Below are 14,428 nucleotides of genomic sequence, written 5' to 3'. Positions count from 1 at the left end.
ATGATTTATTGTTCAGCCTTTTATTAATTTATTCATTCATATGTGAACTTCACATTTACCAAGCAATTAAACGTAGAATAATGTCCTAGCACCTAGCTTAATTCCAGACATATAGTAGGCAGTCAAAAATATTTAACAAATAAAAGAGTAAATAGTAGGTGAATGAAAAAGTTTTCATTGGATATTGAATTCATCTAATCTGCTTCTTCGCACATTTTCTTCCATTTGAATCAACCAGCTAAAAAGATTCAAATCATCAGTTTCCTATATGTTTCCAATAAATCAATTTATTCTTTTCCTAGTCCCTGAAATATGAACGCCTAACTTAGGGATGTCTGCATACATACCGTAACATACATAAACCATGTGGGTCTTTCTTCTTTCACTGAATTGTTAGTTGGGAGACTGATATCTGAATGTAAGCATTTTACAATTGGCTGACCTTGCTAGTGGGGTTAGGGGACAGGCTGACCCTGCTGTACTGTAAGTTGCCTTGCATTTGCTTTGTTCCGCATAAGGCCGTTATCTCTTCCTAGGACTCTTTTACAGCTGTCTCCAGCATCTACTCAGACTTACACTTCCATCTAAGAGTATGCTTGTGCGGAGGTTCTCTCTTCTTTCTTATTTCCCTACCCTGAGGCTCCTTCTCTTCTCCTTCTACAAGCTGTTTACCTTCCCTCTCCCATCAAGTTCAGTTCCTGTCTGGTCTCTGTTACTGGCTAAGAGGAAACAGTTAAGTGGGATACAATGGCATGATGCAATCATCTTAAGCACTTAGGAGTCAGGCCAACTTTGGTTTAAATGCTATGCTAAACTTGATGTATGTTACCTTGAGTAAACTACTTAATTTCTATGAGTATCTGACTTCCATTTTGGGGTTTAGAGATGATAGGTGTAAAACATCTCCCACTTCATAGACATTAAATAAATGGTAGCAGCTAGCTTTGCTGACTTCTACTTCTTGAGGTGTTTTAAAAAAGAAGGATGTTTTGTTCTCTAGACTGTTTTAAAATGATTAAATGAATGCTCTATAACAGCAGCCCCCAACCTTTTTGGCACCAGAAACCAGTTTCTTGGAAGACAAATTTTCCACAGACTAAGTAGGGAGAGGGATGGTTTCAGGATTATCCAAGTGCATTACACTTATTGGGCACTTTATTTCTATTATTATTACATTGTAATACATAATGATATAATTATACAACTCACCATAATGTAGAATCAGTGGGAGCCCTGAGCTTGTTTTCCTGCAACTAGACGGTCCCATCTGGGGTGATGGGAGACAGTGACAGATCATCAGGCATTAGATTCTCATAATGAATACGCAACCCAGATTCCTTGCAGGCACGGTTGACTATAGGGTTCATACTCCTATGAGAATCTAATGCTGCTGCTGATCTGACAGGAGGCAGCACTCAGGTGGTAATGCTTGCTCTCCTGCCACTCACCTCCTGCTGTGTAGCCCAGTACCTAACAGGTCATCAACTGGTATCAGTCTGTGGCCCAGGGCTGGGGACCCCTGCTGTATAATAAAGAATAGAGTGTATGTCTCCAGTCCTGGAAGAATCTGCTTAGAACAGATGCTCTAAAATTTCAATATTCTTAAAAGACATGCGAGTTACATATTAAAAATACAGCTTCCTAGGCCTAGTCCCAGATCTCCTGAAACAGCACCTCTAATATAGGTGGTCTGTGAGCCAGTATTTGGAAAAACATTGGCCTAGACACTAAAGACAGTCCTAAAGACTTGCCAGTATAGTCAAGACTGATTGAAAACCAGAGTCTGAGAGAAATCAAGTATCCCATCAAATAAAGAGCAACAACAGAAGAGAAAAAGCATAATTGATACCTAAGAAGGCACAAGTCTGTAAACTTGAATATTATAACAAAATGTTGGTTGACAGAGATGCAATTAGGGTGCACATCTACATGGAAAATCATCAAAGAGAAGGGGGCAGACTGGTAAACATATGAGTTAATGCAAAAAGAGAAGCAGAACATTAGTCATTTTAAAAGCTTATTAAAAATTGCTTAATCAGAGGGAGAATATAAAACTATCTTCCTGATACAAATCACAGGATAGAGGTAAGGTATGGTAGTAGCTTAAAACATTTCAACTAATATGATCATGGCTTGTGTACATAACAGTTCATCTCCCTGAAGGGAGAATAAATGCTGAAGTGCACTTCTAATCTGATACTAATTGTGATCAGCCTGGAAAAAGCAGTTGACTGAGTACACATGATGGGAATCTAGAAATCTAGACAGAAAACTGGCATTTTGACATTCGTGACAATAACATCACATTGGACACATAAGGCTGCAAATCTGACTCTGTCCTCTTCAATACTTGTATTAATGACTTTACTGATAATTGGAAATGTTAAAAAATATAGGAATTTCTAAGAGACTGGTTGATGATAGACTTCAAAAAGACCTCAGTGGTTAAAATGACAAGTTAATATAATGTGGAAAACTATGCAAGAATGGGATGTGAAAAGCATGGCATAAAAGACACCATGCATTGAAGTACTTGAGTATTTGAATTTGGATTTGGTTTGTTCCAGTTACTGTAGATATGAGAATTTAGTTTCATACAAAAGTTAATTAAACTTAGCAGTCAATAGCAGAAGTTACAGTAGGAGGAAGAGGAGAGGAACTGGCCCCATTAATACTCTTGCTCTTTGAATGCTCCCAAAGTATTGCATACAATTCTTATTCTATGTATTAAAAAAGGCATTGCAAAACCTATAGGGAAGCAATCCTCATTTAATTAGGTTCAGTTATTAATTTATCAGCCATCCCTATAGTTACTTTTTAAGTCAGGATTTTTTGTTTTTAGAGACAAAGTCTCACTCTGTCACCCAAGTTGGAGTACAGTGGCATGATCATGGCTCATTACAGCCTGAATCTCCCTGGGCTCAGGTGATCTTCCCACCTCAGACTCCCTAGTAGGGAGGACTACAAGCAAATGCCACCATGCCTGGCTAACTTTTGTACTTTTTGTAGAGATGGGATTTCACCATGTTGCCCAGGCTGGTCTTGAACTCCTGGGCTCAAGACATCTGCCGACCTCGGCCTTCCAAAGTGTTGGGATACAGGTGTAAGCCACCATGCCCAGCCCAGGGTTTTTTTTTTTTTTTAATCCCAATCTTTATTGATGGATAACAGATTCAGCAAATGTTCATTTACTACAGTTGTCATCCAGAAATGTCTAATCCTAAAATATTCAGTGTTTCAATTGTTTAATGTTTTCCTTTCTTATAAAAATATCTTAGATACTACCATTCTTCTTAATCATAGCAAAAGTTGTTTCTAAAAGCTATAGTAAGGGTGCCTGGACTAGGAGACCACGTCATGATCAAGAGAAGAGGAACATTCTCATGGGGTTTTCCAGGAGGGGGTGTTCTGTCATTTATAAAGGGCAGGAGCCCTCAGTAGGTGGTCTTTTGGATCATCAAAGTTTAATAATTCTGGAAGTTTTTATTCCCTAGACCAAACTATGAAATTATATCTAAACCTCATTTATTTGCCAAGTGCGACAGATGTTTCCACAAACAAATGATTATTTGGAGTCTAATAGTCCAAGCATTCATTTTTTCTGCACACAATTATTTCCCAGGAAAAAAAATCAACCAAGGTGAAGCACCAGAAAAAGTAAAATATTGTTGCTTCAAATTTCCTTTTCTATATTGCCAATTAATAACTGCAGGATAAAAACACACATTCCTCATCTGTAAAATGGGAAGGATAGAGTGCACCACAGTTATGGAGGTTATGTGAGGATCAGATGAAAGATTACATGTGAAAATCTTAGCCTGGTGCCTGGTTCCTAGTCAGCATCTGTAAATGACAGCATAAAGGCTGTCTGGCAAAACACATATTTGATTTCTGGCCCTTCTCACTGTACCATTTTGATAAATATCTGTAAAGTCCCTCCTGCCTTTACTCTTGGCCAGGAACTCTCTTGGGTCTGTATTAGTTGTCTGGTAAAAACATTAGTAGAGCACCCCTTATTTTTATTTTATTTTTAAAAAAGTATTTGCTTGGCTAACATCTGCTAACACCCACTCAAAAATGGTTCCTCTATCGTTTCTGTGTTTTGTTTAATAGCTCAAATGTGGCTTAAAGGAGACTTGGGAATGTTGTAGGGAACCTTTTTCTTTTTTCATGGATAACTTCAGTTCAGGACTCTATGATTTTCTTGGTATAGATTAATTTATTCCTCCCTATTTCATAATTTCACTAGATAGAGAATATTAACTCACCAAAATTACATTTAGATCACTTATGTACTACCTGAAATTTAACCAGGATTTGAAAGACTCTATTCATGACCTGCGTGATTGAAGGAATAGGCAAAATCTAGCACACAATGTGTCAAGAAGAAGGTATTGTAGTTTCACCATGATAGGTACATGTGGCTTTTGGAAAAAGGAAAAAATACCCAGCAAATTGAATGGAATTCAACCTTCTACTTGGAGAATGCCGACATCTTATTATTAAAATAAGATCATAAGATATTGTTACTTTATTGCTGCTCTATCTAGAACAGTGTTTTCCTAAATTTCAAGACTATGCATTTCAATGCTAGAAGGGAGCAATGGAATTTATATTTGTATTTACTTTTAACCTCAAAATGAGAAATAAATCAGGCTATACCCAAAGAGCTTCTCTGTACAAGGCCTTTAGTCATTAGCTTTCCTCTTTTAGTTACTGAATTATGTTTTGACATTTCTAAAGCATATATATATTTTTTGAGACGGAGTCTCACACTGTTGCCTGGGCTGGAGTACAATGGCGCGATCTTAGCTCACTACAACTTCCACCTCCCGGATTCAAGTGATTCTCAGCCTCCTGAGTAGCTGGGGTTATGGGCACTCGCCACCACTCCTGGCTAATTTTTTGTCTTTTTAGTAGAGATGGGGTTTCACTATGTTGGCCAGGCTGGTCTCGAACTCCTGACCTCATGATCCATCCACCTCGGCCTTCCAAAGTTCTGGGATTACAGGCGTGAGCCACTGCACCTGGCCTAAAGCATATGTTTCATATGGAAACTACCTTGAGGGCATCTGAAACAATTAGCTAAGATAAAATCTTTATGTTTGCTATATCTGGCTGTGAAGACTTAATAGAAGCCTTTTAGAAAAAAAAATGCCTAGCAATAATTTTTATCTCTAATTATTTGGAGTGGAAAAGCAATTGGCTTATTTTTTTTCAACCCTCTGAGGCTATAAATTAAAATCATGTTGAAATACAATGAGGTCAAATCAGACTATCTGATTTATTGTGAGATTTTTGTAGGTCAGTTATGGGTGCTTCTTGATCCCAATTGTTTCTTGAGTTGCACATTAAAAATTCTGAGCTCGTTATTCACAAAGAGATCACAGATATAATTCACACACTAGAAAATTCATCCTTTTAGAGTATACAATTCAATCAATTTCAGTAGTTTGCATCTTTCTAAGATTGTTTTTGTTTTATCTAAGTTATCTAATTTGTCGGCATACAACTGTTTGTAATCTTTTCCTACAGTTTTTTTAAAATTATTATTTTTGTAAGATTGGTAGTAACGATCCCTCTTTCATTTCTGATTATAGTAATTAGGTCTTCTCGCTTTTGTTTTTCTTAGTCAGTATAGCTGAAGTCTTTTTGATTTTGTTGATCTTTTCCAAGAATCAGCTTTTGGTTTTGATAATTTTCTCTACTGTTTTTCTATTCTCTATTTAATTTGTATATGCTCTAATTTTTTGTTTGTTTGTTTTTTCCTTTTGCTTGCTTTGGGTAGAGTTTACTCTTCTTTTTTTCTGGTTTTAAGGTAGAATGTTAGGTTATCAATTTGAGATCTTATTTTTTAATATGCATGTTTGCAGCTACAAATCAGTCTAAGCTCTTCTTTATGTACATCCCGCAAGTTTTGGCATGTTGTTTTTGTTTTTATTCCTCTCAAAATGGTATCTATCATGTGATTTCTTCTTTGACCAATAGTTATTTAGGAGTGTGATACTTCATTTTCACATATTTGTGAAGTTCCCAAATTTTGTTTTATAATTGGTTCCTAAATTTCATTGTGCTGGAGAACATATACTGTAAGATTATAGTCCTTTTAAATGTATCAAGAGTAGTCTTATAGTCTTATATATAGTCTATCTTTGAGAATAGGACATGTGGACTTGAGAAGAATGTGTTTTCTGGTGGAGTGGTCTATGTGTGCCAGTTGCACAAGTCTTCTATCTTTTCATTGATTTTCTGTGTAGTTGTTGTATCCACTATGGAAAATGGGATATCGAAGTCTCTAACTTTTGTTGTTGTATTGTCTGTTTCTCCCTTTGAGTTTGTCCATTTTTGTTCCATGTATATTGGGGATCTGTTGTTATGTACATATATATTTATAATTGGTATATCCTGATGAATTAACCTTTTGTATTATTTTTTTAAAGTCCTACTTTGTTGCCAGTAACAGTTTTTGTTGAAGTCTATTTTGTGTGATGTTAGTATAGCCCCCTCAGTTCTTTTTCCATTACTGTCTGCATCATATATTGTTTTCCATCTTTTTACTTTCAATTTATTTGTCTTCAAATCTGAAGTGTGCTATTATAGGCAACATACAGTTGGAATTTTTAAAAAATCCATTCTGCCAATCTCTGCCTTTTGATTGGAGCATTTAATTCATTTATATTTAATTTAACTACTGATGTGGTAGAGTTTATATCTGTCATTGGTTATACATTTTAATATTTATTATGTCATTTTTTGTTTTTCTCTTTCTCCATTGCTGACATTTTCTTGGGTGCTATTTTATTTCCCTTATTGATTCTTTTACTTTTTTTGAGTTTCATTTTTAGTAGTTTTCCTGAGTATTATAATTAGAATCTTAATTAATATAGTATTTGGATATTTCAATAGTATACAAAAATTTTGTTCCTAATTAGCTCTCTCTGTTTCCCCTCTTTTATGCCATTATTATTAAACAAATTACATTTTAAAGTGCCCATTATTGCTTTATATTATCATCTTTTAAATCAATAGGAGAAAAAATGAGTTATGAGCAAAATATACAGTTTTTTACATCTTACACATTTACCTATGTAGTTACCTCTACCAGTGAACTTTATTCTTTTGTGTATATTAGATTTATTGTTTCATTTCAACCTGAAGAACTCCTTTTAGTATTCCTCACAGAACAGGGGTCTATCAATGAATTCTAGAAAGAATTCAATTTTTGTTCTAGAAATATCTTAATTTCTTCTTAATTTTAAAAGACAGATTTTCTGCATATGAAATTCTTGATTGGTAGTCATTTTCTTTCAGCACTTTGGCTATGTCATCCTACTACCTTCTGGCCTTTGTCTTTTTTGATGAGAAATTGGCTGTTGGTTGTATTGAGGATCTTTGCACATAAGTCACTTCTCTCTTACTGCTTTCAAGATTCTTAGCTGTTGGTTTTAAACAGTTTGGTTTTGATGTCTTGGTGGGGACTTCTTTGAGTTTATCTAACAGAATTTTTTAAACTTCTTAGATATATAGCTTGATGCTTTTCTTCAAATTTGGGAATGTTTCAGTTATTACCTTTTAAGGCATTCTTTCTGTACCTTTCTCTTTCCTCTCTCCTCTGGTACTCACATTATGTTTGATGGTGTTTCCACAAGTCGGCTCTATTCATTTTTCTTTCTTCTTTTTTCTTTGATTCTAAAATTGGATTATCTCAACTAACCAATCTTCAAATTTGTTGATTTCTTTCTTCTTCCAGCTTCCAGCTTTCTTCTTCCAGGTGTTGAGTCTTTATTACACTTTAGAATCTTTATTTGGGCTTTTAAAAGTAATTTCTGTCTCTTGATTAATATCTATATTTAATGATAATTCAGCTACTTTTCTTTGGTTCTTTATACATGGTTTCCTGTAATTCTTGGAACATTCAGTCATCCCTCAATATCCACAGGGGATTGATTCTAGGACCCCACATGGATACCAAAATTTGTTGATGCTCAAGTTCCTTATAGTAAATTGTATAGTTCTGACAAAGGGCTAATATCCAGAACCTACAAAGAACTCAAACAAATTTACAAGAAAAAAACAAACAACCCCATCAAAAAGTGGGCAAAGGATATGAACAGACACTTCTCAAAAGAAGACATTCATACAGCCAACAGATACATGAAAAAATGCTCATCATCACTCACCATCAGAGAAATGCAAATCAAAATCAAAATGAGATACCATCTCACACCAGTTAGAATGGTAATCATTAAAAAATCAGGAAACAACAGGTGCTGGAGAGGATGTGGAGAAATAGGAACACTTTTACACTGTTGGTGGGACTGTAAACTAGTTCAACCATTGTGGAAAACAATGTGGCGATTCCTCAAGGATCTAGAACTAGAAATACCATTTGACCCAGCCATCCCATTACTGGGTATATACCCAAAGGATTATAAATCATGCTGCTATAAAGACATATGCGCACGTATGTTTATTGCAGCACTACTTACAACAGCAAAGATTTGGAATCAACCCAAATGTCCATCAGTGGCAGACCGGATTAAGAAAATGTGGCACATATACACCATGGAATACTATGCAGCCATAAGAAAGGATGAGTTTGTGTCCTTTGTAGGGACATGGATGCAGCTGGAAACCATCACTCTCAGCAAACTATTGCAAGAACAGAAAACCAAACCGCATGTTCTCACTCATAGGTGAGAATTGAACAATGAGATCACTTGGACACAGGAAAGGGAACATCACACACTGGGGCCTATTGTGGGGAGGGGGGAGGGGAGAGGGATAGCATTAGGAGATATACCTAATGTAAATGACAAGTTAATGGGTGCAGCACACCAATATGACACATGTATACCTATGTAACAAACCTGCACATTGTGCACATGTACCCTAGAACTGAAAGTATAGTAATAATAATAATAATAATAAAAAGCAGCACATCTAAAAAAATTTGTATAGTATTTGTTGCAAAAATAATAAATGGGACCAATTAAATCTAAAACCTTCTGCATAACAAAAGAAATAATCAGCAGAGTTAACAGACAACCCACAGAGTGGGAGAAAATTTTAGCAAACTGTGCATCTGGCAAAGGACCAATATTTAGAATTTACAAGGAACTCAAATAAATTAGCAAGAAAAAGGAAATAATCCTATCAAAAAGTGGTCAAAGGATATGAATAGACAATTCTCAAAGATATACAGACAGCCAACCTAATATATGAAAAAAAGCTCGACATCACTCATCATTAGGGAAATGCAAACTGAAACCACAATGGGATACCACCTTACTCCTGCAAGAGTGGCTGATATGGTTTCACTGTGTACCCACCCAAATCTCACCCTGAATCATAGTTCCCATAATTTCTATGTGTTGTGGGAGGGACCCAATGGGAGGTAATTGAATCATGGGAGTAAGTTCTCATGAGATCTAATGGTCTTATAAGGGACTTTTCCCCACCTTTGCCCTGCACTATTCCTTGCTGCTACCATGTGAAGAAGAATGTGTTTGCTTCCCCTTCAGCCATGATTATAAGCTTCTTGGGGCCTCCCCAGCCATGCTGAACTGTGAGTCAATGAAACCTCTCTCCTTTATGAATTACCCAGTCTTGGGTATGTCTTTATTAGCAGCATGAGAATGAACTAACACAATGACCATAAGTAAAAAGCAAAAAAAAAAAAAAAAAAAAAAAAAAGATATGCTGTGGATGCAGTGAAAGGGAACACTTTTACACTGCTGGTGGGAATGTAAATTAGTACAACCACTATGGAGAACAGTATGAAGATTCCTTAAGGAACCAAAAGTAGAATACCATTCGACCCGGCAATCTCACTACTGGGTATTTATCCAAAAGAAAAAAAGTCGTTATATGAAAAAGACACGTGCACATGCATGTTTACAGCAGCACAATTCACAATTGCAAAGATATGGAACCAACATAAGTGCCCATCAACCAGAGTGGATAAAGAAAATGTGATATATATACACACACATATATATAATATATATTATATATATATTATATATATGTACACACACACACACACACACACACCATGGAAACTACTCAGCCATAGAAAGGAATGAAATAATGTCTTTTGCAGCAACTGGGATGGAGTTGGAGGCCATTATTCTAAGTGAAGTAACCCAGGAATGGAAAATCAAATATTGTATGTTCTCACTTATAAGTAGGAGCTAAGCCATGAGGATGCAAAGGCATAAGAATGATATAATGCACTTTGGGGATTCAGGGGGAAGTGTGACGGGGGATGAGGGATAAAAGACTACATATTGGGTACAGCATATACTGTTCGAGTGATGGGTGTACTAAAATCTCAAATCACCACTGAAGAACTTATCCATGTAGCCAACACCACCTGTACCCCAAAAACTATTGAGATAAACATTAAATTGTATAGTATTTGTGTATACACACCCTCTTATATAGTTTATTGTCTCTAGATTACTTAATTCCCAATACAGCATGAATGCTATGTAATTAGTAGTTATACTACATTTTTTATTTGTATTAATTTTTATTGTTGTATTGTTATTTTTTATTTAAAAAATTTCCAATCTGTGGTTGATTGACACTGCAGATAGAGAGGGCTAATTGTATTTAAAATAGCAGATTTAAAGTTTTTGTCTAGTAAATCCAATATCTAGGTTCTAAGTTTCCTAATGGACAGTTTCTATGCTGCTTCTTTTTCTATGTATGAGCAATGCTATCTTGTGATTTTTGTTGAAAAAGTAGGTATTTTAAATAATATAATGTGGCAATTCTGAAAATCATATCCTTCTCTCCTCATGATTTTTATTGTTATTGTTTTTTGTTGCTGGTTTTCATTGTTGTGTCTTGATTCATTAGTGAGTAGGCAGAATACTGGCATCCTCCCAAATTTTCATATCCTAATCCTTGAACTTGTTAATATGTTAGGTTACATCATAAAGGGGAATTAAGGTTGCTGATCATTTGACCTTAAAATAGGAAGATAATACCTAATTATCTGGATGAACCCAATGTAATCATAAGGATCATTAAATGCGGAAAAGGGAAGCAGCATATCAGAGTGATATAATGTGAGGAGAATGCTCCACTCACATCCTCACATGGCCTGCCCATTGCTGGCTTTGAAGATGGAGGAAATGGCCTGTAGAAGTTGGAAAAGGCAAGGGAACAGATTCTCCTCTAGAGCCTCCAGAAGGGAATTCAGCTCTGCTAACACCTTAATATTAACCCAGTCAGGCCATGTTAGACTTCTGACCTATAAAACTGTAAGATAAATTTGTGTTGTTTAAGCTACCAAGTTTGAGGTAATTTGTTTTAGAAGCATGAGGAAACGAACTTTTCTATATAAATTCTATGAAGTCTGTTTATACAGACTTTACCCCGGGGAAAAGGTTTGCACTGACAGAGCATTGAGTCTGGTTAAATAAAGAAAAATCTTGCAAATAGGAACTTTCACAGAAAGGCCAGACAGGTCAAATAATGACAGTTCTCTCAGAATGATACTTTCGGGTAGCTTGAAACCTATTGTACTTCCTTCAGTGTCTGCTAGGCTGCTTTTTTCACTGCGATTATTGGACTATTTGTTTTCAAGTTTGAGCTGGAGAGAGGGTGACAGGGGTAGGTCAGTTAAAATGCCACAAAACTCACTGTTTTAAATGAAATTTAGTTACTTATTTTTTAATAAATACTTTTTGGATTTTTGCAAATCTTTGGTTAATTTCCCAAGTTCTGAAAAGGTTGATTTTGACAACGTTTCCAACGCTTTTGTTTCTTTACTGGAGTAGATTTTTTGAGTCCTTAGTCTGGCATTCTTGCTGACATCCAATCTTTCTTAAAGTTCTCTAGTGAAGTGAGAAATTGCCAACCCATTCCATAGCTCTGTATTTCTTATTCCCATCGTAGTGTTTTATTGTAGCAGCTACATAGTCTGTCAAATTCTTCAATGAGCACTTCAGTCCAGAAGGCTTCAAGTATTTAAAAAGCTGTTTTGAAGGAATGTGCCATGGACTGATTATTCTTCCTTTTTTCTTTTCCAGTTGGAAAAGTTAGATAGCCATATTTAGAGGTCTTGTGTCCTTAAATACTGTGTTGATAATCAGAATTCAGTGCAGAAAACAGAAGCATTCTAGGCATTTCAAACAGGTAGGGTTAATACATGGAATTAAATGAATACAAAAGTAATTGTAAGAGTGAAGGAGGGGTGGTTCTAGGGTGAGCCTTTAGGAAAAACTCCCAGGACAAAAGAGATTTGACCCAAAGGACATCTACTTCTGGAAACAGACTTTATTTTAGACTTTTCAAAAATCAACTTTGAGTGTTATTATCTTCTTTGATTTTGTTTGTTTTCATTTTGTATTTATTTCTAGCCTGTTTTGGTTTATTGTATTGTTCTTTTATATTCTGGGTTGAGTGCTTAGGACTTTTTTCCATTATTTCTTGTTTTTTATATATGTTAATTATGGCTTTAGATTTTCTTTAAGTACTGTACTGCTTTAGTGACATCCTACAGGTTTTAATATTAATCAATGTCACTTTACGTTTTTCTAAACTTATACTCGTATTTTAATTTCATCTTTAATGAGATTTTCCCCATGTAGATAACTTTGTATTTTTGTTGTTGATTTACATTTTGTAGTTTATTTAAATTGTGATTATAAAACACCTTATTGGTATTTTGTGGGCTAATATTTCATTTTGAAAATATTCCATTGTCATTTAAAAAACATATATATTCTTTGGTAACTACAAATCCCCAAACACACACATACACATATGCATACACAATATGGATGGATACTTTTATTTTTCATATTCTTTACAACTGTATTTTTTGTTTCACTACACAGCCAGTTTCTGAGGAGGACATATTAAAATACACCACTTTTAGAGTTTTTGAATTTTTCTTGCTTTTTAACAATTTTTGCTTTGTTATTCAATGCATAAGATATTGTCATTATAAAATATGATTCATGAATTGTAACATGTTAATATAAATCATGTTGTTTTGTCATGTTTAATAATTTTTGCTTTGTATATTTATCAGAAATTGATGTCAAATTATTGTATATCTTTGTCTAGCTCCTTATTGTAACATTTTTGTGCGTTTTTATTTGTGCTCCGTATCCACTTAGATATTTTAATTAAAAAATAGTTTTAACCCATTGTATTAGTCCATTTTCATGCTGCCAATAAAGACATACCCAAGAATGGGCAATTTAGAAAACAAAGAGGTTTAATGGACTCACAGTTCCACATAGCTGGGGAGGTCTCACAATCATGGCAGAAGGCAAAAGGCACATCTCACATGGTGGCAGACAAGAGAAGAGAATGAGAGCCAAGGCAATCTGATGGATCTAAAACCATCAGATCCCATGAGATTTATTCACTACCATGAGAACAGTATCGGGGAACCACCCCCGTGATTCAGTTATCTACCAGTGGGGACCCTCCAAGCCAAAATTCAAGATGAGATTTGGGTGGGGACATAGCCAAACCTTGTCACCCACACAAGTTGTTTTTTTTGTTTGTTTGTTTGTTTTTTGAGGTGGAGTTTCACTCTTGTTGCCCAGGTTAGAGTGCAATGGCATGATCTCAGCTCACTGCAACCTCCACCTCCCATGCTCAAGTGATTCTCCTGTGTCAGCCTCCCAAGTAGCTGGGATTACAGGCACCCACCACTATGTCTGGCTAATTTTTTGTATTTTTAGTAGAGACGGGGTTTCACCATGTTGGCCAGGCTGGTCTCGAACTCCTGACCTGTAATTCGCCTGCCTCAGCCTCCCGAAGTGCTGGGATTACAGGCATGAGCCACCGCACCCGGCCACCCATACAAGTATTAACGTGTCAAAAAGTCACTATTTTAAGTGTCAAAAAAATTATATTAAACAATTAAATGAACTCATTCATATTTATATATTTGATTTTATTTCTGCCATCTTACTTCTATTTTTTCTTGTTTTCTTTCCTTCTTTCCCCCTTTCCTGTTTTTGGTAGATTAATGGATTGATGGATTTATTGATTGTATGTGGGTTGAGGGTCTCTAGTGCATTGAATTAGTTAAATGTAGCAAGTTCTTAAAATATGTTTTTTTCTGTCAACTTCAGATACTAATTTACAACATCTTTTTCAAACAAGACAGTACTTTTAATTCCCTTGTAATTTTCTTATCCTGGTATGCCTCTCACACTCCTTGAGATATTGTTGAAAACATGGAATTAATGTTCCAAGTTATTTCTTTTATATTATGCCTCTCAGACTTCACGAATTCCTACTTTCCAACTATATTAAATAACAGATCATCCTTATCAGTAATTACTTAAAGTTGAAAATATACTTTTCTGTTTTATTTTGTGAATAACTTAAGTTTAAATTTTATATCAAAGGAAAAAAGCTGCCAAAAAACACACAAAAATTACTC

The 14,428-nt window shown here is 35.3% G+C and overlaps 1 protein-coding gene across 8 annotated transcripts in view; it reads left to right on the top strand.

Annotated features, from left to right (window-relative positions):
* HMCN1 (hemicentin 1) overlaps positions 1–14,428 on the top strand; it is a 454,658-nt gene that overhangs the window by 288,137 nt on the left and 152,093 nt on the right. The gene's annotated exons all lie outside the window — the stretch shown is intronic.

This window comes from Chlorocebus sabaeus, chromosome 25 (genome assembly GCF_047675955.1).
Source record: "Chlorocebus sabaeus isolate Y175 chromosome 25, mChlSab1.0.hap1, whole genome shotgun sequence".
NCBI classification, from domain to species: Eukaryota; Metazoa; Chordata; class Mammalia; order Primates; family Cercopithecidae; genus Chlorocebus; species Chlorocebus sabaeus.
This window is presented reverse-complemented; position numbering and strand designations above follow the sequence as displayed.